This window comes from Papio anubis, chromosome 2 (assembly GCF_008728515.1).
Source record: "Papio anubis isolate 15944 chromosome 2, Panubis1.0, whole genome shotgun sequence".
Lineage (NCBI taxonomy): Eukaryota > Metazoa > Chordata > Mammalia > Primates > Cercopithecidae > Papio > Papio anubis.
This window is the reverse complement of record NC_044977.1, coordinates 77,424,190-77,448,034: the sequence shown is the minus strand read 5'-3', so window position 1 is coordinate 77,448,034 and position 23,845 is coordinate 77,424,190. Positions and strand designations below refer to the sequence as shown.

The window sequence follows — 23,845 nt, the reverse complement described above, 5'->3', positions numbered from 1 at the left end:
TGCAGTGGCCGGATCTCAGCTCACTGCAAGCTCTGACTCCCAGGTTTACGCTATTCTCCTGTCTCAGCCTCCCGAGTAGCTGGGACTACAGGCGCCCACCACCTCGCCCGGCTAGTTTTTTGTATTTTTTAGTAGAGACGGGGTTTCACCGTATTAGCCAGGATGGTCTCGATCTCCTGACCTTGTGACCCACCCGTCTCGGCCTCCCAAAGTGCTGGGATTACAGGCTTGAGCCACCGCGCCCGGCTCTTTCCTACTATTCTCTGGTCTAGTTCAGAATGTTGATCCAGAGAAAAGAGGCACTATTCTGGGTCCCCAAATAGGTCATCGCCAGCAATACGTCTGCACTGCTAAGAGGCACTAGTTCTCAGACTCAGATGACAGTCACCTAGTAGTGCTGAGTGGGCTTTTGAGATGAGCAAGAACACTTAGGAAAGGACAGGACTGAGGCAGAGAACACTGGCCTCTTCTATGCTTTGCCTCCTCTTAGCAACCTCCACTCTTCTGCCTTCCAGATGTGTTTTAATGTGTAGGAGAACTGAACCATGCAACTCCACATTGCTACACCGGCTGGGTGATTTATTGAGTGGGTAGACCCGTAAGATCAAGTATCTACTAGCTGGGGAAGGAGAGAAGCCTTGCTCTGAGATGACTGATCCTTGAAAACACAGAGAAAGTTTATTAAAGAGCCTGTAAGACATTAAGGTAGGGTCATTACTGAATAATGACATTTGAGATGCTTTCATTTTTTTTATTTTAATTTTTTTCTATATAGCAGGGATTCTCAACCAGAGAGGATTTTGCTCACCTCTTCCCCAGGGCTATTTGGCAAAGTCTGGACACGTTTTTTAGCTGTCACAACTGGAGGTGAGGGGGAGACTGCTACTGGCATCTAGTGGGTAGAAGGCTATGTTGCTGCTAAACATCTCAAAATGAACATGATGGCTTTGCCCCACATGTCAACAGTGGTGAGATAAGAAACCCTATATATAACTATACGATCCTGGGTTTCTTACCCTCCTTATGCCTCCATTTTTCATCTGTAAAAGTGGGTATAACCATCATTCTTGTCTCACAAGGTGAATGTGAGTGTTAGCATTGCCATCTGTAAAGTGTTTTCGGCTCATAGAAAAAGCACCCTAAATGTTAACAGACAGTAAGTCGCTGTGTAGCTTAAAAATCCTCTCATTTTCCCAGGACACGAGAGGATAACTTTCAGGATAACTTCAAGTTCTTCTCCTGCTGATCTTGTCCTACATCCTCTCACCAGTGAAGCCTCATTTGCCAATTTCTAATCCCTGAACAGATCCAACTTTTCCCTGCCTTGGGGCCTTTGCCCAGGCTGCTCCTTCTCCCTAGGTTCCCTTTTCCCGCCTTTCTTTGGGAAGATCTTCTAATGTCACCGGAAACGTCATTACCTCAAAAAGACTTTTCCTGAGTCTTTTTGCCTCAGTAGGACTCTGATTGTATTTTCTCTGGTGCCTCCCTGCTCCTTGAACAGCCCCGGTCACAATCAGGACATATTAATTTGTTTGCTTACTTGATGAAGGTCTCCATCCCCCTACATGTGGACAGGGACCATTATGTCTGTACTGCTTAAGTCAAGGACCACAATAAATACTTGATGGATGAATGAATGGACAGATAAATGAATAAACTGGGGAGCTGGGAAAACAACTCTGCCTTTGAGGTTGGAGGAGATGAAACACATAGTGAAGACTCAGAGCCATCTTGAGGCCAAGGGTACTCTGTTTTAATAGCGTTCTCAAGAGGAAAGGCCACTGTTTCCAGGGGCAATTCTGGGTAGAATAGGGCTGAGTTGGGTGATAGGGGTGAGCGACTGAGAGAGAGGAAATACATTCACATTATGTTGAAGGACAGCCCTTATTTATATTAATGTTTAATTCCACCGACCTAGTTTAGACTCACCAGCTTTATGAGTTTATTTTTGGCTTTTTATATTTTGGGAAGAGGCTCATCAGAGATTAAAGCTGCAGTAACAACATGTTTCAATATGTTGCTCCCTGGTGATTTGAAACACCCCTAGAAATCGCTCTGTATTGTGTATTGTTGTTGCCTTGCAAATCTATAACATGTATTTGACATAAGTGCTTTAATACTGGGTGGCTGTAGTTCTGATTACAACATATCACAGTGATTTATATTTTACATTTATTTATATATTTGTTCATTTACTTGAAATTGTGAAAAGACAAAATCACATAGTGTTGAAATGCCATATACACAGTATGTCCTGACCTTTCAATGGGAAGAGGAGAACAAAAATCTCAAATTGACTGAGAGTGAATAAAGTATAAATAATCATGAATTTTAAGAACCAGTATCAAGAAATACAGAGGCCCAAGGATGGAAATACAGAGATGAAATCAGTACAGGGAAGGATTTCTCACCCCAGAGCTATTGACATTTTGGGCCAGATAATTCTTTGCTGTGGGTGGCAGTCCTAGGCATGGTGAGATATTGAAGTAGGATTCATGGCTTCTCACCACTACATGCCTGCAGCACTCCCCAGCTGTTACAACCCAGAATACCTCCTGACACTGCAGAATGTTCCCTGGAATGGGGTTAGGGGTCAAAATTCCCCCAGTCAAGAACCGCTCACTGTTATTGAGAATTCATTTGCTAACATTTCTGAAGCACTGCTTTCTGTGCCCAGTGTACTGTATCCATCCTCTCAGTTGCTCCTCAAAGGCAACCTGTGAAGTAGGTATTGACCTTATCTCCCTTTGTCTGAGGAAGAAAGTGAGGCTAAGTCATTTAGTAACTGCCTTTGATCACTCCATTAGGAAGCACTAAGGGGTTGGTCTGATTTCAAATCTTACCTCTAAACTACTATGCTATTACGTAATGTTTTTCTCAATCTTCATTTAAAGATGAATCATCTATAGTTTATGAACTGCCTTCAATCAGTTTTCCTTTCCCTTCCTTCCACAAACGTATCAGCACTAACTATACGTAAAGCAGCTGTACTAACTGAAAGCTGAAGAGGCTCTGCTGCCTACGCTCATTTTACTTCCCTAGATCTATTCTCTTCCCTTTTCCCCTCTGCTCTGCTTAGGGATGCTGATTTCTATAGACTGCTGTAACCAGATTTCTTGCCTGATGCTTTTCTGTTGAGCTCAGCTAATGAGAGGCACCAGCAGGAGATCAGGGTGGGAAGAGAGAGAGGTTGAAGTATTTAATCTACTGACTCCTTCCTGCCAGATAGACTTTGGCACTTCTCTGTCTAAAACCACAGTTCTTGTTGAGTGGCCTGTCTTTTGTGCTCCAAGCTCTCACCGGTAACCTCCTCCCAGCCTCTACAAGCTATGGGCTCCCTGCTGTTGCTAGCCCCAGGGTGTTTCTCCATCCCTTATAGCTTTTCCTTGCTCTGTCCAACCTTTTCTAAATAATCCCTTCATTATGTACCCCTCAATTACCCAGTCTGGGTGAGGCAGCTGTGTTCTGCCAGCTGTGTTCTGCTATGACTGATACAGAGGAATGAAAGACACTAATAAAGCACGAGAGCCTAACCCTTGCCTGGGAAAATTTGCAAACTATTTGGGAGACAAATTGTTCAGACCAAATAGCTAAAGTAATTACATTCTGTACATAGAAAATGTACAGCATACTAACAATAGTAGCAATAGTAAAGACTTTCATTGAGCATCTACTTTAAACCAGGGCATTCAGCCTGGGCAACATAGCAAGACCTCGTCTTCAGTTAAAAAAAGAAAACGAAAAAAATGAGCCGGGTGTTGTGGCACGCAACTGTAATCCTAGTTACTCAGAAGGCTGAGGCAGGAAGATTGCTTGAGTATGGGAGATCAAGGCTGCAGAGAGCTGTGATTTCCACCGCACTCCAGTCTGGACAACAGGGCAAAATCCTATCTCCAAATAAATAAAAAGAAACAGGGCATTAAAGTCTTCCTCTCACTTAGTCGTGACAATAACCCTGTGGGGTGTGTGTTACTGGTCCCCTTTATGGTTGAGGAAAAAGGATTAGAGAAATTGGGTAACGTATTTAAGGACATACAGCTAGTAACTGGCAGAGTATGTTACTGAATTTAATGATCAAAGCAGAATTTAACTAATATTAACCTCAATTGCAACCCAATGTGATTTTTTTAAAAAAGGAAACAAGCAAGCATTTTTGAGAGAACTGTTTGCAGTTGAAAAGGCACTAATTCAAATGACACTAATTTAGAAATTGTCCTTGCTCAGGCAAGGAATCAGGAACTCTTCCTGAATAAGATTCTGGAATAATTATTTCCTCTCTAATATTTATAGTCTCGGGACAGTGAAGGCTACAGTCCAAAAGGGATCACTTTTTCAAATCAAGGGCTTTGAAATTAAAGATGACTTCAATGAGTCTTTAATTCCCATATTTTAAAGATAGTTTGTGTTCCTCATACATTATTGCACAAAATGGGTCTATCAGGGAATAAGACATTTTGACCCAAGCATTTGACCCTGCCATTTCAATGCTACTAATGTCTAAATGTCTTGATTACAAACATTAATCAGACTTAAATCAACACCGGAGAATCTTCATCAAGGCAGTTGTTTCTTGGACACATATCAGTAAGCCAATTTAATTATTTAATCAAATTTCCTTTTTTTCTGTCTCCCAAGCTGGAGAGCAGTGGCACTATCTCAGCTCACTGCAACCTCCGCCTCCTGGGTACAAGTGATTCTCCTGCCTCAGCTTCCCAAGTAGCTGGGATTACAGGTGCCCACAATTACACCCAGTTAATTTTTGTATTTTTAGTAGAGATGAGGTTTCACCATGTTGGCCAAGCTGGTCGCAAACTCAGGAGTTCAAGTAATCCACCTACCTCGGTCTCCCAAAGTGCTGGGATTACAGATGTGAACCACTGAGCCTGGTCATTATTCTTTAATCAAGTTTCATTTCCAATTTCTCAATCTTTATTTTTATCAATTATTTTCATAGGGCTGAGCTTATTTCTTTTGAAAATCTTTTTTTTTTTTTTTTTTGAGACGGAGTCTCGCTCTGTCCCCCAGGCTGGAGTGCAGTGGCGTGATCTCGGCTCACTGCAAGCTCCGCCTCCCGAGTTCACGCCATTCTCCTGCCTCAGCCTCCTGAGTAGCTGGGACTACAGGCGCCCGCCACCACGCCCGGCTAATTTTTTTTTTGTATTTTTAGTAGAGACAGGGTTTCACCGTGGTCTCGATCTCCTGACCTTGTGATCTGCCCACCTCGGCCTCCCAAAGTGCTGGGATTACAGGCGTGAGCCACCGCGCCCGACCTGAAAATCTTTAATACAGATTTACTTCATCTACCAGTTTTTATTCACAAAGATTTCAAATATATATTGCCATAGTGATTTTTTCATTGGCCATTATTTCAACTGAAGTTCATTTTTCAGGGTCAACTGTTATACATCTAGATTTTGTCAAGAGGGTGCTATTTCCCATCAATTTTTAGGTACTACCAACTTGATATTTCTTTTTTCCTTTTTTTTTTTTTTTTTCTTTTTGAGACAGAGTCTTACACTGTTGCGCAGGCTGGAATGAAATGGCGCGATTTCGGCTCATTGCAACCTCCACCTGCTGGGTTCATGTGATTCTCCTGCCTCAGCCTCCCGAGTAGCTGGGACTACGGGCACACATCACCAAACTCAGCTAATTTTTTGTATTTTTAGTACAGTTGGGGTTTCACTATGTTGGCCAGACTGGTCTCAAACTCCTAACCTCATGATCTGCCCGCCTCAGCCTCCCAAAGTGCTGGGATTACAGGTATGAGCCACTGCGCCCTCCCCTAACTTGGAATTTCTAAATGTTGCACATTTCTAAATGGAATAAAATGCTGAATATATCTAAATGAAATAAAAATAATAAATGAGATAAAAAAATTGCTAGCCTTATGAGAAAACTGGGGTACAAGATTTTGAGTCTGACTCTCCAGGAAAATGAGACTTAGAGAGGTCAAGAGGCAGAGAATGAGAGAGAAAAAGTAAAAGTGGAAAAAGAGAGACAGGCTGAAGCTCTCCTGGTGGTCTGGTTACCTATTCTTAAAAGTCTTCAGGGTCAAAGGGTGGGGTCAAAAAGTCCCGCTTCAGGCCCAGGTTGATTGCTATTTGTCATCATCATTCTTTATTTTCCTTAGTGGCATCCAGCTATGTCTTATTTGTATAACTTCTCTTAGGTTCCTGGGTACCATTCTCATGGTTTTCCCTCAGTCTCCCCGACCTTCCTTCCCAGCATCCATGATTTATTCCACCTCCTTTGTTTGATGTCAAACGTTGGGGAGTGCCAGGGCCTTGTCCTGGGTATCCTTTCCTCAGTGTCCTTTCTCTTTAGATATTATCGTCCAATAGGGGGCCTTAAGTGCCACCTCTTATGCAAATGACACTCAAAACTGTATCTCTAGCCTTGACCTTCCACTAAGCACTAGACTCTTAGATCCAATGCTTAATGGGTGCCTCCACCTGCATGGTGGAGTACAATATGCATCTCAAACCTAACACAGCCCAAACAAAATTGTGGACTTTTCCATCCTAAACCTCTTCCTCCTGCAGCTCAGTAAACAATACCACCATGTACTCAACTGCACAAACAAAAAATGTAGACACTATTCTTGATTTAGCTTTTTCTTTCTTTTTCCTTCACTTAATCCATCGTCAAGTTCTGTTGGGTCTATTGCCAAATATAGCTCAGATCCTACTACCTCTGTACATCTGCATTGCTGCCACTTGAGTCCTTGCCACAGTCCTTTGCTGATCAATTGTCATGTTTCCTCATTGAAATCCCAGCTCCTACTATTGCTTTTCATACTTCCCAGATGTTAATGATCTTTTTAAAAAATATATTGAATCATGTCGCTCCTCCTGCCTGAAACATCCAATGGCTTCCCATTGCACTTAGAATAACGTTCAAACTGTTTCCTCTGGCTCAGAAATACCCACAACAGCAAACCCCTGGGCACCTCTGTGATGTTATTACCTTTGCCCTCTTTTACTGGATGCCAGTGCCACAGGCCTTCTTTCTCTTTCTCAAGCAAGCCAATCTCAGGGTTTGTCCTATTTCAGAGCTTTTCCACAGCAATCACGGTTACATTTGCCGGGAACACTCATTCCTCTTATCTCATGTGACTGTTTCCTTTTGTTGTTCAGGTTTCAGCCTGATTGTCATCTCCCCAGACTGCCCAATCTAAAGTAGCTCCCAGGAGGTCTCTATTGTACCACCCAGCTTTAACGTTATACAAAGCACTTATCACTATCCGGTATTTTTCTTATTAATTACTTGAACAGTCTTCTGTCTTATTCCACTAGAACGTCAGGTCCACAAGAGGAGGGATGAGGTTTGTCTTGCCTGTTGCTGTATTTCCATCCTCTGGCACAGTGCCTGTCATATCGTAGATGATGCATAATATCCGTGAAACGAATACGTGTATGGTAATACCATATACATCAGAATATAAAACTGTGGATGTTTCTTTGATAGACTCTCACCCCCATCATTCTGAACACATACAATTACATCTTAACATAAAACATTGCTTTTTAATTTTGCTGCAATTGCCACAATATAGCCATATCACTCACAAGTAATCTTTGAATACCAGGATTATTTTCGAGTGGTCCACATTGGCCTGCATATTTTTTGAATCTACTTACAGCCACAGACCAGGATGCAATTCTAACTCTGCTGCTAAGGACCTGTGTGATGCTGGTCAAGCCACTACCATTAGGGGCCCCTAATATGGGAAATGACCTTCCCTGAGATCCCTTTCAGCTCTAAACAAGCAATGGAGAGTAGTAGTCAAAAGCATGCTTTTGGTATCAGATGGACCTGAACTAAAAACCATTTTCCATGTAAGGGAACATGGGCCTCAGTTTTTCCTCTAAAAGGTAAGGACGATGATGTTATCTATGGCCAAATAATTGAGCAATTTTATTCACACAAGCACCCAATATAACTACCAGTTTATAATGAGCACTCAAAGCATATTAGTAGTAGTGGTCATATGATATTATTATTATTAATATCATCATCATTAATGAGTATCAATTTCTAAGAAGCAGCTTTTCAAGTACATGCCAACTAAATATTAAAATCATTGGGGGAAATTCTCATGAAAGTATCTTATTAACTTCTTTATTACTTGGATTGGTTTTTACAAATGGTCTGTTGTCTGTTCTTTCCCAGAGTATGAATTTCTGATAATCATGGAGAGAACAAAATGACTTCCATTATCCAGCTAAAATACAGTTCTGTAGCAGAATTAATCCATGTCTTTGCATGCTAAGTCATAGAAAACTGAATAGCTGTATCCTAAAACCATAGCTTCACTCTTGAGGGTCTTTGTTCCCTGTAAGCCTCCTTTGCTGAATATCCCACTGTCATTTCCTGGGTTTTCCACTCCCGGTCCACAAGTAGAAATGCTGCCCATTTGTCATGGTGATGGTGATTGTGAGGACGCAGGGCTCTTATGTGTGTTTGGTGCCTAGCACAGAGCTGCTCACAAAGCACAAAGGAAGCTGTCAGTTAAGCTGAGCTTTCTTCTCCCCTTCCAATTCAAATGAACCTGGTACAAAATCCAAAGGAACTGGTACTGGTGGTGGGGAAACAAACCCAGAATAGAGGAATAGTAGTTTATATAACCAGATTCTGTTTATAAACCAGCCCTTCTTAAACTGGGACCCGTGGTTCTTAGCTTTCATCAAGCTTTCTTAGAGGTTGATGCCCCAACAAAAGCTGAGTCAGTGATGTAAATTGCAAAAGGAGTTGGAGGGAAAGCACATTTGAATAAATCAAGTCAAATGCTCCACAATATTGTTAATATTTAACTAAGAGAGTAGCCTAACATTTTTACCTAATTGCTCTTTCCTCTTTTTTCCACATATTCTACCCACTCCTCCTACCAGCCAATCTTATTTAAAAAAAAAAAAGAAATCTGTAAGCCAACATTCTCCTGCACTCCTCCAGAACTGCTCATTGCATAATCACCTCTAGAGTTATCTGCTTGTCATTTCCATCTCTCAGAAGTACACACCATCCACACTGGAAGCCTCAAGAAAATGCATGCATTTGGCACTATGGATTTATATTTGTTGTTCAGAAATAATTGCAAGCCCACCATTTGTAGATTAAGGAATATGGCATATTTATAAAGTCTTATTTCAATCCTACCCCATCCTTCAAAGCCCAGTTTAAGGCTTCCTAAGACCTTCTCCAGCAGTCACTTCTCTTCCTTCTCTGACAGGTGTGCCACCTCATGTTTTGCTCAGGCAGCTGAACAATGGCATCGATGCTGTAACTGGTAATTCACAATTCTTTCATACGGGGCAAGGGCTGGTGCTTATTAAATCCTCATCAGCTGATTTTTGTTAGAAAGCATCTTTCTCCCCAAAATGAGGACATCCGTTGTCTCTAAATGTCATAATTTAAGCAAATTAATTTATAAACTTAAAACAACAGAAAGGACATTATGTGAGAGTATGAATTAAACTTTACAGACACTAGTATTTATTTGTCTTTAATATTTTAAGACTGCTTTTTGTCTACCTCAGTGTTTTCTAATGGCTTAAATGTCTTTTACCTACCTATATTTCCTCCTAAGACTAAATAATATGTTTATCTTATCTAATGGTATATATAAAAGCAAATTACATTAAAAAGATTTTCATTATGAGGTAAAGTATTTACACAGTAATGCCAAGTAAAAGAGGCAAAATACATAATTATATAGATATAGTTTGGCTTCCACTGTTAAAAAATATTCAAAAACAACTGGAAGGAGATACACAAAAAAGTTAACACATGGTATTTATTTTTGGCGGTGCAAAGACAGGTGATTGTTAAGTTACTTTTGTATACTTTCCTGCATGTGTACATTGTATACAATGTGCATAATTTTACTATATAATCAAGTAAATGCCACTTTTTAAAAAGTCCTTTTGCCTTAATACATAAGGTGGCCTTCAAGTGAGGTGATGCCGCTCAAGCTGTCTGGCTAATATGTCCAAGTTTCATCAGTGAGTGAGGACTAGAGCTGAAATCTGAACATGGAAACTGTCATTCCTTAGAAATGATCCCTTCCTGCTAGAAAATGAGTTAATTAAAAAAGCCATCTTTTCTATTTAGAATCGGGGCAAAGGTATAATCACACATCAGGAGCCATTCAGCTTCAGATGCGCATGCAATTTCATTTTAAAGGCAGCAAAGAAAATAACTGGCATGTGCTGTTTCAGGCAACATGTGCTGTCTAGATGGTTATATAGGCATTATGCAAGTCACTCATAGGAGCAATTAAATGGTTCAAAATGCATCCTCTCTATCTTCTAAAAGAAAGCTCTTTTAGGAAATTGACGTTGGACCCCTTTCTGAATTATAAGTGAGTGGATTATGCATCTCTCCATATGAGAGAGCATTTGAAAGCATCAGACCGAGGGCATGGCTCTCCAGGCAAATGATTTATGTATGTATGTGTAAGACCCTTTTAGTTAGTGACCCTCCTGAATCTCTGACTTTCTGGTAGAAATTAAATGAGCTGTTTTCTGAGGCTGTGGATGGCGGTTGGTGGAGAAAGCACAGGATTAGAAGGGCACAGGACAAAAACGTTTAAACACAAACAAATGGAAAAATATTCCATACTCATGGATTAGAAGAATTAATATCATTAAAATGGTCATATTGCCTATACCAATCTACAGACTCAATGCTATTTCTATCAAATTACCAATGTCATTTTTTACAGAATTAAAAAACTATTCTAAAACCTATTTGGAACCAAAAAAAGAGCCCAAATAGCCAAAGCAATACTAAGAAAAAAGAATAAAGTTGGATGAATCACATTACCCGACCTCAAACTATACTACAAGGCCACAGTAACCTAAACAGCATGGTACTGGTACAAAAACAGGCACACAAGCCAGTAGAACAGAATAGAGGACCCAGAAATAAAGCCACACACCTACAAGCATCTGATCTTCAACAAAGTTGACAAAAATAAGCAATGGGGAAAGGACTCCTTATTCAATAAATGGTGCTGGGATAGCTGGCTAACCATATGCAGAAGAACAAAACTAGACCCCTACCTTTTACCATATATAAAAATAAACTCGAGATGTATTAAAGACTTGACTATAAGTCCTAAAATTATTAAAATCATAGGAGAAAACCTAGGAAATACCATTCTTAACATCAGCCTTGGGAAATAATTTATGATTAAGTCCTCAAAAGCACTTGCTACAAGAAAAAAAAATTGGCAATGGGACCTAATTAAACTAAAGAGCTTCTGCACAGTGAAGGAAACTATCAACAAACAACCTACAGAATAAGATAAGGTATTTGTGAACTACGTATTTGACAAAGGTCTAATATCCAGAATCTACAAGGAACTTAAGCAATTGAACAAGCAAAAAACAAATAACCCCATTGAAAAGTGGGCAAAGGACATGAACAGACACTTCTCAAAAGAAAACACACAAGTGGCCAACAAACAGTAGAGGCTGTGCTTTGTTTACTACCAAATCTCATATGCTTTGCCTTGTTGCCAACACAGAGTAGAAGCTCAATAAATTTTTATTGAATGAACAAATGAATGAATGAATGAAATGTGTGGAACTTTTCAATGAGAAACAGTGGCCATATATCTCTCTTATCTCTGCACACAGTTAGCACTTACTAAATTTATATTAATCTTACTATTGAAGCTTTGAAATAACAAGGTAAAAGATAGTTGCAACTGCACTAAATCTATATAGGCCCTGAAATCCACTGGCAGATGCCAAAAGTAAGCACTTGTAATATATCACCTGAGAAATTCATTTCCCCAATCCTGTCAAACTCATTGCTTTCTGGGCCAAACCACCAGTCTTTGAAAGGTGATGTGAAGATCTAAAAACACAGTAAAAATGTAACAAAAGTCACATATGTAACTTTAAATTTTTATAGCTCCCTTAATAAAGTAAAAAGAAATAGATGAACTTTTCATAATATGTTTAACTTAATATATTCACAATATTATCATTTAAAAACATAATCAGTACAAACGCTCGCTCACTTGGGCAGCACGTATATTAAAATTGGAATGATTACAAAGAAGATTAACATAGCCCCTAGGCAAGGATGACATAAATTCGTGAAGCAGTTCATATAAAAATTTCTTTTACCTATTCAGGTGATAATTTACTTTTTTAATATATAATTTCTTCTAAATCTGTGTGTTTCACATGTATGGTTCATCTTGGTATGGGCTTATAACTTTCCATACATCTAATTCAATCCTGGGAAGAAGTTACACTATGAGAGAACCTGGATTATGGTGGTTCTCAAACTTACAATTCCTTCAAAACTGTCAAGCCATATTCTGAAAATACAACACAAATTTGTTGCTGCAAGACCATGTTTCAAATGAAGCTGGGGTATACTTTATCCTCTGTCATCCTTAGGAATTATCTCCATGAAACTTAATTGCTAAGCACAGGGAGTACCCACTCTTTTCCTCTTTCAACTGTTTTCATTACTTTAAAGATCAAAGCAATTAGTCAATGAAATGAATCACTAAACAAATTGTAACATTTTAAAAGTTAACTCCATTTTGATACAAACTTCACAAGACAGGTTTTGTGGGACTTCCATCTTCTTTTTGGTGTCTCTCTGAGCAGAGCTAGTCAATTCCTTTGAAATTGTACTGTACTTTTTACATGTATATAGTTTCGTAAGACAAATTAAATTTCAATTTCTTAGTATTATGGGAGACTGCTGTTCTTAAAATAAATGAAGATAAAATATGTAGGTAAATATTCACTAACGAGGTACATACAAGATTAATCATGGCAACACAGATTATAATAGCCCTATACTGGAAACAAGCAAAATGCCAATGAGCAGTAGAATGAGTGAAATATTGTGTGATAGTCAATGGAATTCTACACATACTGAAAATCAACTACTGTTACATAAAAAATTTAACTCACAAATTAGTGAGTGAAGAGGCCAGTCACCGAGACATCACACTATGATTTCATTTACATAAAGTTCAAAAATAGGAAAAATTAATCTATGGTCTGAGAAATCAGGATAATGGTGACCAGGGGTTGGGGAGAAGTGATTGGTAGGGGGGCAGGATGGGTCTCCTGGGGGACAGATAACATTCTGTTCCTTGATCTGGGTGCAAACTACATGGGTGTGTGCATGTAGGATTTATACAATTCTCTGACATTCATTATGCTTCAATACCACTTCCATAAAAATAATCAGACACATGAGAAAGTTAGAAGCTTGCTATCATACACTCCTGCCCCATGTGTTTCTGTTAAAAATTGGGCCTATTGTGCTGCTTCCTGCTTCTACCTTTTTGAGTTTCTCACTAAATCAAGGCAAAACAACTGATAGGGCTTTTAAGTAAAAGGCATGTTTTTCTCTGAGTTTGTGTCTTTCCTTCTCTCTCAGTCTCCCTTCTCTTTCCCATGCCTTCCTGCACCCCCTAGGTCCAGGTCTTTCTCTTCTTCAAGCAAATTTACTTAAAAGAAGGAAAGATAAGTAATAACTATATTTTCCTGATTGGATGAGAACAGCTTTGGGATGTGTCTGCAATCTTCAAATTGATCTTTTTATGATGATATGAAGAACTTGAATGGTTAAAATATTTATTGTTGATTTCTCATTTCATTCTCTGATTTGGGCTGTAAGAGAGATCAATTTTTCTCTACCCACTTAACTCCTGTAGAGTGTGGCTGTGGGGGATGCATATATTTTAATAAAGCTTTAAATTAACAATTGCATGATACTCTGACCTGCTCTTACTATGAAACTTAGCATACTTATAAGAAATATTGTTATGGCCAGAAGGAAGACAAAATGTGTTATGCATACCAAAGCCTATATGTAGTGGGAAAAAATCCTTTCCTATTTTAACTATTTCTGAACTGGTGTCTCTTTAGGAAAAGGTTGAGCTAACTGAAGGCTTTGGAGGCAGTCCCCAAGGAATTGACTACTTGTGGGCTTAGAGGTTGTCTCTCACTCACCACCCCCACTGATCCTCAAATAAATTTGCTTACAAAAGTGGGTATGTTATTATTCTTCCCCACCCAGGGAAGTAAGTTGGGTTAAAACAACCTTATTTCCAAACATCATATAGAAATTACAGGAGATGACTTAACAACAACAAAAAATTCAATGTGCAGCTTAGGATAGCCATTTAGAGCAAACACATTACTCTGGGGTGAGGAAAAGGAAGAAAACTTCCCCTTGATGATAACTTTAAATATCTATGTATATATTTAAAGCAGCCATGGCTAAATGAAGCCTTCCTAGCACTGCTAGATAAACACGACCTCACTACCTTTGCAGGAACCTACCTTAGTGCAGAACTGTAAGAAGTTGTGCATTCAGAAAGCCTCACATTTTTCACAGGAGAGCTTTAAAAATGCAATTTCTCTTGGAGCAAACCAAACAGAGCTGACACATAGTAATCACTCTTTTCACATTTCAGTAACTTGTGCTAACCCTCCTAGTTTTCAAATCTCTTTAGTCCACAGTAACAACGATCTGCTAGTGACCCAGATGCTAAGCTGAAGCCCAGGTTTTCCTCCTCCTTCTTATCAAAATAGTCTAACCAGAGTTGTGAGTGAAGTTAAGGATCTAGTAAAACTTTTTTGGCCTTTCTCCACCTCAACCTAGGAGGAATCACATAAAATAGTCCAAGGCCAGGAAGTGAAAGCAAAGGCATATGAAGTCCCTAGAGCAGAGGTTACCTGGAGTCTCTAAGGATTTGAACACCTTACATCACTAGGATTTAAAATATCTCCTCTCTCTTATGTACAGAATCAAAAGTTGACTGAAGAGCCTTTGTAAACATCATGATAACAGAATATTTGATGGACACTGCACCATTTGTTTGCGTTTGCTCTCTGGCTAACTTCAGAACCTCATATCTTGAAAGGTCAGGTACACAGCATTGAGAAAGGTATATTTTTGCTGAATGATGGTGAGCATCGCAAATCAATTTCAATACAGTTTCCTGAGGAACAGGGAAGGGTCTCTGCATTATCTTTCAGGAAGTCACACCATTCAACATTATCATATGAGATACAATCTACACGCCATCTTTGTATTGCCTTAATTAAGGCAGCAGGGCTCCCTGGAAAAGGAAAAAATCTACTGCACAGTTTGGATGTTTAAGTTTGTGGAAACTTTTTGATTCTTTGAATACTCTGATTTTTTTTTATTACACTTTAAGTTCTAGGGTACATGTGCACAACGTGCAGGTTTGTTACATATGTATACATGTGCCATGTTGATGTGCTGCACCCATTAACTCGTCATTTACGTTAGGTATATCTCCTAATGCTATCCCTCCCCCATCTCCCACCCCATGACAAGCTCCGGTGTGTGATGTTCCCCTTCCTGTGTCCAAGTGTTCTCATTGTTCAATTCTCAACTATGAGTGAGAACATGTGGTGTTTAGTTTTTTGTCCTTGTGATACTTTGCTGAGAATGATGGTTTCCAGCTTCATCCTTGTCCCTACAAAGGACATGAACTCATCCTCTTTTATGGCTGCATAATATTCCATGGTATATATGTGCCACATTTTCTTAATCCAGTCTATCATCAATGGACATTTGGGTTGGTTCTAAGTCTTTGTGATTGTGAATAGTGCTGCAATAAACATATGTGTGCATGTGTCTTTATGGCAGCATGATTTATAATCCTTTGGGTATATGCCCAGTAATGGGATGGCTGGGTCAAATGGTATCTCTAGTTCTAGATCCTTGAGGAATCACCACACTGTCTTCCACAATGGTTGAACTAGTTTACAATCCCACCAACAGTGTAAAAACATTCCTATTTCTCCACATCCTCTCCAGTACCTGTTGTTTCCTGACTTTTTAATGATTGCCATTCTAATTGGTGTGAGATGGTATCTCATTGTGGTTTCGATTTGCATTTCTCTGATGGCCAGTGATGATGAGCATTTTTTCATGTGTCTGTTGGTTGCATAAATGTCTTCTTTTGAGAAGTGTCTGTTACTCTGATTTTTAGTCCTTTAATCCCTTAGAACCATTAACTATGAGTCAAAACAACTTCCAAATCTGGAGTTTCCTTTAAAGAGAAAATGTCCGTGGTTTATTAAATAACTGCATAAAATTATTTGTTTAATCTCTTCTCCCTGTCTTTAAGCAGGTAGCTTGTTCGGTATACTGTGTAAATCAGTATGAAAATTCAAGAAATTACCTAGTAGAAAGAAGCCAACATTTTGGGTCAGGGAGGTCGTTTGCTAGGTAAATTGGCACAATGTGAACATTAACACAAAGTTCAAGTAGTTTCCAAATCAATTTGATTTAGAAAAGAATGCAGATTGCATGTGGGCTTCCAAGTTCAAATGTCTACATTACCACATTTCCCCTGGAGGGAAGAAAAACAGGATGTGGTTTAGGATGCTGCTATAAATCAACTCAAGGACCCTTTAATAATTTCAGTAATACCTGTGTGCAGCCCACATTTGGTTTAAGTGACTTTGTCCAATCCTAGGAATTTTCTAGCTTTAGGTCGATGTTAAAACTCAGCGCCAAGTCCGGAGCGAGAAAGAAACCACCTACTGAGAATTGTTTTTCTAATGTTTTCCTTAACAATTTATAATAACCACCAAGCAAGTCTTTGGATGGGGAAATTTCAAGTTAGGGCTGCCAAGTACAGTTGAAGTCTTAGCAAACTGACATTGGACCCATGATTCCACTGGTACTTAAACTTATCTGCACGTCAGAGGCCTTCAGGGACCCGCACTTGATCTACTGTATCAAAATCTCAGGGGAGGCTAAGTCAGGGACAGCATTCCTACAACTCAATAGCAAAAAGTCAAATCACCGAATTTGTAAAATAGACAGAAGACTTGACAACACACCTCAGAAAGGTAGGTGCATGAATGGCTAATAAGCACACGAAAAAGTGCTCCACATCAATAGTTATCAGGAAAATGCAAATGAAACTACCATAAGATACCACTCCACACCTGTTTGAACAGTTAAAATTAAAAAGACAGACTAATGTTGGAAAGGACGTGAAGCAACCATAACTCTCATACATTGCTGGGAGAAGGGTAAATAGCCCAACTACTGTACTTTGCATAATGGTTTGGCAGATGAGATAAACGTATACCTACCTTACAAGATAGCAACTTCTCTGCTAGCTATTTACCCGAGACATGAAAACATATGTGCACGGAAAAACTTGTATGAGCATGAGCATAGCAACTTTATTCCTAATAGCTAAAAACTGGAGACAGTCAAAATGTCCATCAAAAGGAGAATAGATACATAAATTGTGTTAGAGCCAAACAATGTAAAATTACCCAGCAGTTAAAAGGGACAATCTACTGATACAACGTAGTTGAACTTCAATAGTATTATTCTGAGTGGGGGAAAAAAAACCCAAACACAGAAGATCATATTGTATGTTTTCATTTTTATGAAATTTTATAATAGGAAAACTAATGTTTAGTAAGAGATAAGAACAGTTACTGGCGCCAGGGGATGGTGGTAGAGGTGGGTGGGCAGGGATTGACTGTGGGGGACATGAGGGAACTTTCTAGAGTAGTGGAAATGGTCAATATTTTAAAAGAAGTGTGGGTTATGTGTGTATTTGTCCAAACTCAGTGAACTGTACACTGAAGATCTGTTTGAACAGATGTAAATTATTCTTCAATAAAGTAAAATTAAATGAAAAAAAGTCTCCAAGTATATTTACATATTTACAATGTGAATCTATGTTTGTAAACCACTACATCAAGGAATATTAAAAAAAAACACTGCAAAATGATTTTTATTTTTTGCTACAATCCGAAGGTTTTAGTGATGATGCTCACAACATGTTGGAAGATCAAAGTTTGGGGTGAGGGTTAAAGCAATGACAATCTGTGTGTGTGTGTGTTACAGTAAAGGGTGGATTCAGCAGGTCTATGATGTTCAAATTCTACACATTCCAAAGAAAGGCATGCCCCACCCCCTTCATCAGTTTATGAGAGATAACTTCTAAACCCTTAGAATATCCTGCCTGATAACAGTGTCTTTGTATACCTGTGGCATTGCGCCATGGCAGATGGTTTATGCTAATGATGTGATTAAGAGTGAGGTGCTTGCGCTGGAGACTATGTAACTAAGGTCAGTCATATGGGCACTCCATCCCTATGTAACCAATTCCTAATTTTAAAAATCCTGGACATCAAGGCTTGAGTGAGCTTCCCTGGTTGGTAGCATTCTGTACACGTTGTCATACATTGCTCCTGGGAACAGTAAGTACTGTCCTATGACCTCACTTGGAGAGGAAAACTGGAAGTTTGTGCCCGGTCTCCCGTGAACTCTGCCCTATGCACTTTTTCCTTTGCTGATTTTAATCTGTATCTTTTCTGAAATAAACTGTAACCATGAGTATAACAGCTTTTCTGGTATCTTTGAGTCTTTCTAGTGGATCATTGAACTGAGGATAGTTGGGGACCTCACACATATGCATGCATGCACACACGCATACACATGCACACGCATGATACAAATAAATTGAAATTAAAGAAACAATAAAAAGATGCAATGAAAATGGGTGCATTGAGTTTTCATAAAAGTCCAATGATCCTGAACAGGCCATACAACCCCAGGAGTATAATCCTGTGTTGGATTAGGGGAATGGTCTAGAATTTGGTACATTGGCCTCAATCTGAAAGGGTGCAGGTGTATACCACACAAGGTGCTGAGATGATCACCGCAGTATAGCTACTGTGAATTTTCGGTAAGGGAGACAGCATTTTTCTGAAATATTCCACAAATAGAGAAACAGACAATCACAGCGCCCTCCTTGATCCGGCATTGCCTACCCCTCCAGATTCATGGTACATGACTCTCCCTCTCATTTTCAGTATTTTATCCAATACTCTGGGGTTTTCTGCCTCTGTCCTATATTTTATCCTTCAGAGCCTACTGTATACAGTGGAATTATTATTTCTTAGCCTGGTTATGTATTTTTAACCTCTCTTACTAAAATATGAGCTCGGTAAGGACAAGGAAGAGGTCTACAGGTCCTTACTTTGTCTCTAGCACCTAGTTTAGGCCTGACATTAATAACAATACTATCTGAAGGGTGAAAGCCTGAACAGCTGAGTTCCTTGAATGCAGCTGGTGCTTTTCAGTTTCAGGGCCTTTGCATATACCATTCCCCCTTTTCGGACCAATCTTCCCTTTCTCCTCTTTACTAGACAATTCCTACTTACTCTTTCTGCCTCATCTTTTTTTTTTTTTTTTTTTTGAGACAGAGTCTCACTCTGTTGCCGGTCTGAAGTGCAGTGGTGTGATCTCGGCTCACTGCAACCTTCGCCTCCCAGGTTCAAGCCATTCTCCTGCCTCAGCCTCCCGAGTATCTGGGACTACAGGCACGCACCACCATGCCCAGCTAATTTTTGTATTTTAGTAGAGATGGGGTTTCACCACTTTGGCCAGGCTAATCTCGATCTCTTGACCTTGTGATCCACCCGCCTCAGCCTCCCAAAGTGCTGGGATTACAGGTATGAGCCACCATGCCCAGCCTTCTTCCTCATCTTAAGCATCCCTCTTGGAAAACCACCCTCAGATTAGCTAGATAAGACACTCTTTTCATACTAGTCTGTATTTGTTTGCTATTGTTATATAACAAATCACTTCAAATTTAGGAGCTTCAAACACCACTTATTATACTCATAGTTCTGTAGGTCAGAAGTTTGGGCAGGCTTACCTGGGTTCTCTGCTTTAGAGTCTCTGTATTGGTTTTCTAGGCTTCCTTAACAAAATATCATAAACTAGGTGGCTTAAAACAATAGAAATATATTATTTTGCAATTCTGGAGTCTAGAAATCCAGACTCAGAGTCTTGGCAGGGCCAAGCGTCCTCCAAAGGCTCTAGGGAAGAATGTTCTTTGCCTCTTTCAGCTTTTGATAACTCCAAGAATTTTCTGCCTCCATCTTCACATGGCTGTTTTCCCTCTATGTCTGTGTCTTTACATGGCATTCTTCCTGTGTTTCTGTGTCTGCGTCAAAATTTACCTCATCTGATAAAGACACCACTCAGAGTCATGCTGGATTAAGGGCCACCCTACTGATCTCATCTTAACTTGATTAACTCTACAAAGATCCTGTCTCCAAATGATGACACAGGCATAGGCACCAGGGGTTAGGGTTTCAACATACACATTGGGGGACACAATTCAATTTTTGCTGGACACAACTCAACCCATAACAGTCTCACAAGGCTGAACTCAAGGTGTCATAAGACCTGGACTCTTATGTGGAAGCTGTGGTGAAGAATTCATTCCCAAGCTCAGTTTGTTAGCAGAGTTTAGTTCTTTGTGGTTCTAGGAATGAGGTCTCTGCCTCCTTGCTGGCTGTCAGCTAGCGGCTGCCCTAAGCTTCTAAAGAGCATCAACATGCTTTATCACAGGACCATCCATCCTCAAGCCAGTGTTTGTGCATCAAATCCTTCTCATGCTTGGAGTCTCCCTGACTTTCTCTCTGCTAAAGGCTGGAGAAAATGCTCTTCTTTGAAAGGGATCCTGTAATTAGATTAGGACCACTGAGATAATTTCCCTTTTGCCATATAACTTAACCTTATCAAGGGAGTGCTATCATATTAACAGGTTCTACTCACACACAAAGCAGAGGGGATTATTTAAGGGCAAGTGTCACTGGGGGCATTCTTGTAATTCTGCCCACCACATCGCCCTTGCCAGGCTCTTTTTTCACCTTTTCTCAAATGCCTAATTACTTATTAAACATTTGCTTTCCATGTTAGATTATACACTCCATGAGGGTAGAGAATAAATTCATGTTATTCACAGCTGGTGTCTTGAGCACCAGGCATGAGGCAGAGTAGGCACCTGAATAAATGAATCAATGGATGGATGAATAGATGGGAAAATGGGTGGATTTCTCCTAAATATTCTAACAGACCTGTTAGCTTGCTCATTTGATATAGAAATATTAAGAGACAAGGTTGGCCAGGCACAGTGGCTCACGTCTGTAATCCCAACACTTTGGGGGGCCAAGACGGGTGGATCACTTGAGGTCAAGAGTTTGAGACCAGCCTGACCAACATGGTGAAACCTAGTCTCTACTGAAAATACAAAAAGTAGCTGGGTGTGGTGGTGCATGCCTGTAATCCCTGCTACTCAGGAGGCTGAAGTAGGAGAATGGCTTGAACCTGGGAGACAGAGGTTGCAGTGAACCCAGATCACACCACTGCACTCTAGCCTGGGTGACAGAGCGAGACTCTGTCTCAAAAAAAATAAATAAAAATAAAAATTAAATTAAATTAAAACAATAAAAGAAATAGGTCTTGACTGATTGGACATTTCAGGCAGGAAAATGATGGAAAGAAATTGAGTTTGCAGATTAGGAACACAGATGTCAAGGTCAAGATAATGAACCCAGAGTCTTGACTGACAATAGTCAGAAACTTGCAAATGCTTAAGTTCTGCCACAACATGAGAAATGACCTGTCATTTATTCTGCCACTTTGTCTTGGTTTCTCCAAGAATATCTATTATCTTTTCAAAAATTAATAGGTGCAGACAATTGTGTGACAGCTAATGAGAAAACAGAATGTGTGTGTTGTGGCAGCACTAACTCAGGTGGTACGATTTAAACCAACAGACATACTTGTGCTGCTAAGATTAAAAACCTATACTAGGCCCTCAGCTAAATTGCTAAATAGATAAACAGCCTCCTCATAAGTACGAAATTCCAAACCTGCTGGAAAAATATATTTTTAGACATACAGTGCTGAAATTTCTGATGAAACAATCAGACTTGTATATTCCAAAGTTAAGCACACTTCCGAAGTTTTTTCTCATTGAGGGCAATACAAATGGCTACTTTAATTATATTTTCCCTTTGGGTGATTCAATGCAGTATGATTTTTAAATGAGTTTTTAAAATATTCTTTTTAAAAAATATATAAGAAAAGTGGTTGGGGCCAGAGAGCCTGTAGCTAATAGCAGACTTCAAAGAGGGGGAAAGATCAATGTGTATCTTCAGGATTAAAATACACAGCTGTAGTTTGCAAATTCAAATACATTTTAAGTCCACCTCCTCTTTCTACCCCCCAAAGGCTTAATCCTTTGATTGACAGTTACAGTCCTATCAGAAAAGCAGACTACATTTATTCTGGTGCACTGAAGGAGGTAAGCCTTAATCTCTTTAATCGTCTCAACCATGATGTCTTTGAATAAAGGAAAGCAATTACTATTTCAGTTCCTGCTGGTTGCCTTTCCTGGGAATAAACTGATTGGGGATCAGAAGTCCTGTCGGTTGCATCTTGCTGGACCTTAGGGGGCTGCAGGTTTACAAGTTGCATGACAGCCTAAGTTAACACTGCCCATGTTTTTCTGCCACGGCTCCTGCTCTGATCCTCCATCTGACTTCTCCTCTTTGCAGGCATTACATAATGTGCAAGGGGAAAAACAGCCTGAAATAATCTCACATCAGGAGGATTTGGACAAAAAACCAAATTCAAACTGATAATCCAAGGCTGAGATTGTCACTGTCATTCAACTATCCTTCTGAAATACTTCTCAGCTTGTGTTTTGGTACCTGTTGCAATAACTTCAAACAAAAAAAAAAAAAAAAAAAGGAAAGAAAGAAACAAAAAGAATGTCTTCATAGATAGATTTCAAAGCACAGCCTAGATATTTGATAGAAAATTAGAGCTAGTGATGTTTGTTTGATGTATGAATATTCAACAGTTATCATCTGCTAAAAATGGAGTCAACTATACTGTTTATGGCAGGAACAGATTTAATAGCACCTTGAATCTGGAAGTCACGTTTGAGGCTAAGAGAATAAATGTAAGCTTTATCATGGGTTGTGAGAGTGTTCCCTCCAATGTTAGAAGTCAGAGAATATAAGGAGACTGCAGGGGAGCGAGCTAATAAAGAGAAATCAAGGGTTGCATGCAATGTCAGGAAATTTAGGGCACCGGAGATTATCAAAATAATTCTTCAGGTTTATCCCTGGGGATCCGCCCTTGCCAAAAACAAATGAATGAACAAACAAACAAACAAACCAAAAACCCAAAAACAACAACAAAAAAACCCATCCACAGTGGCAAAGAAAATACTTCGAGTAATTTTCTTTATATTGCTCACAGCACAAGTGAAGTATACCACCACTGTTTTAAAAAAAAGATAACTCTATAAAGTCTGCAGTTTATTCTTCCATTACAAACTGATGTAATTTGGTGTATTTAAAAAGAATAGCCCAGGGACTGAAATATTTTAATTTGCTTCTCTAATGAGAGGTTCTTTGCTGTTCTTCTAAGAACGCTTGTTTTCCCAAGCTTCCTTCTCCCACATTCTCTCCCACATACACATGCTACAAAACTGTGTGTTATAGTCCTGCTTGGTTAAAATATTACGTGTCAGGGATGAAGTTGGCTTTATGTACCAGCACACACATACACAGTCACATATATCCAGGGCAAAGCCCCTAACCCTAAATTTGTTTTATTTTGTAAAAGAAAATCACTCTCACACTGGGAAATAAGAAAATTGGCTATGGACACTTGTCATATATGCTTGATAATTTCACAGCCTTTTGTTCTACATTGCTTGTTATAGACATGGCTTTCTGTCAACCAGGAAGTTCCATCAGTTTCTAGAAAGTCAGAGAACTCAGTTTACTTTATGGGTAGGAGAGGCACCTTTTCCTTATTAGCTTGGAGGGGAACTAGCTTCTCTTGGGTAAATACCCAAAGTCGGATATGTTATTAGGCACTCATTTTAGGGGTTCCCAAAGTGTGATCATAAACGGGATCACAAAGGCTCTCAAAGTGTGATATGCAAACCAGCAGCAGCAATGCAGCA

General features: G+C 39.5%; 1 protein-coding gene and 1 pseudogene across 3 annotated transcripts in view; one reads left to right on the top strand and one right to left on the bottom strand.

Annotated features, from left to right (window-relative positions):
* CADPS (calcium dependent secretion activator) overlaps positions 1-23,845 on the bottom strand; it is a 494,204-nt gene that overhangs the window by 424,384 nt on the left and 45,975 nt on the right. The window lies entirely within an intron of this gene.
* LOC116273962 lies at positions 12,024-12,136 on the top strand (annotated as a pseudogene).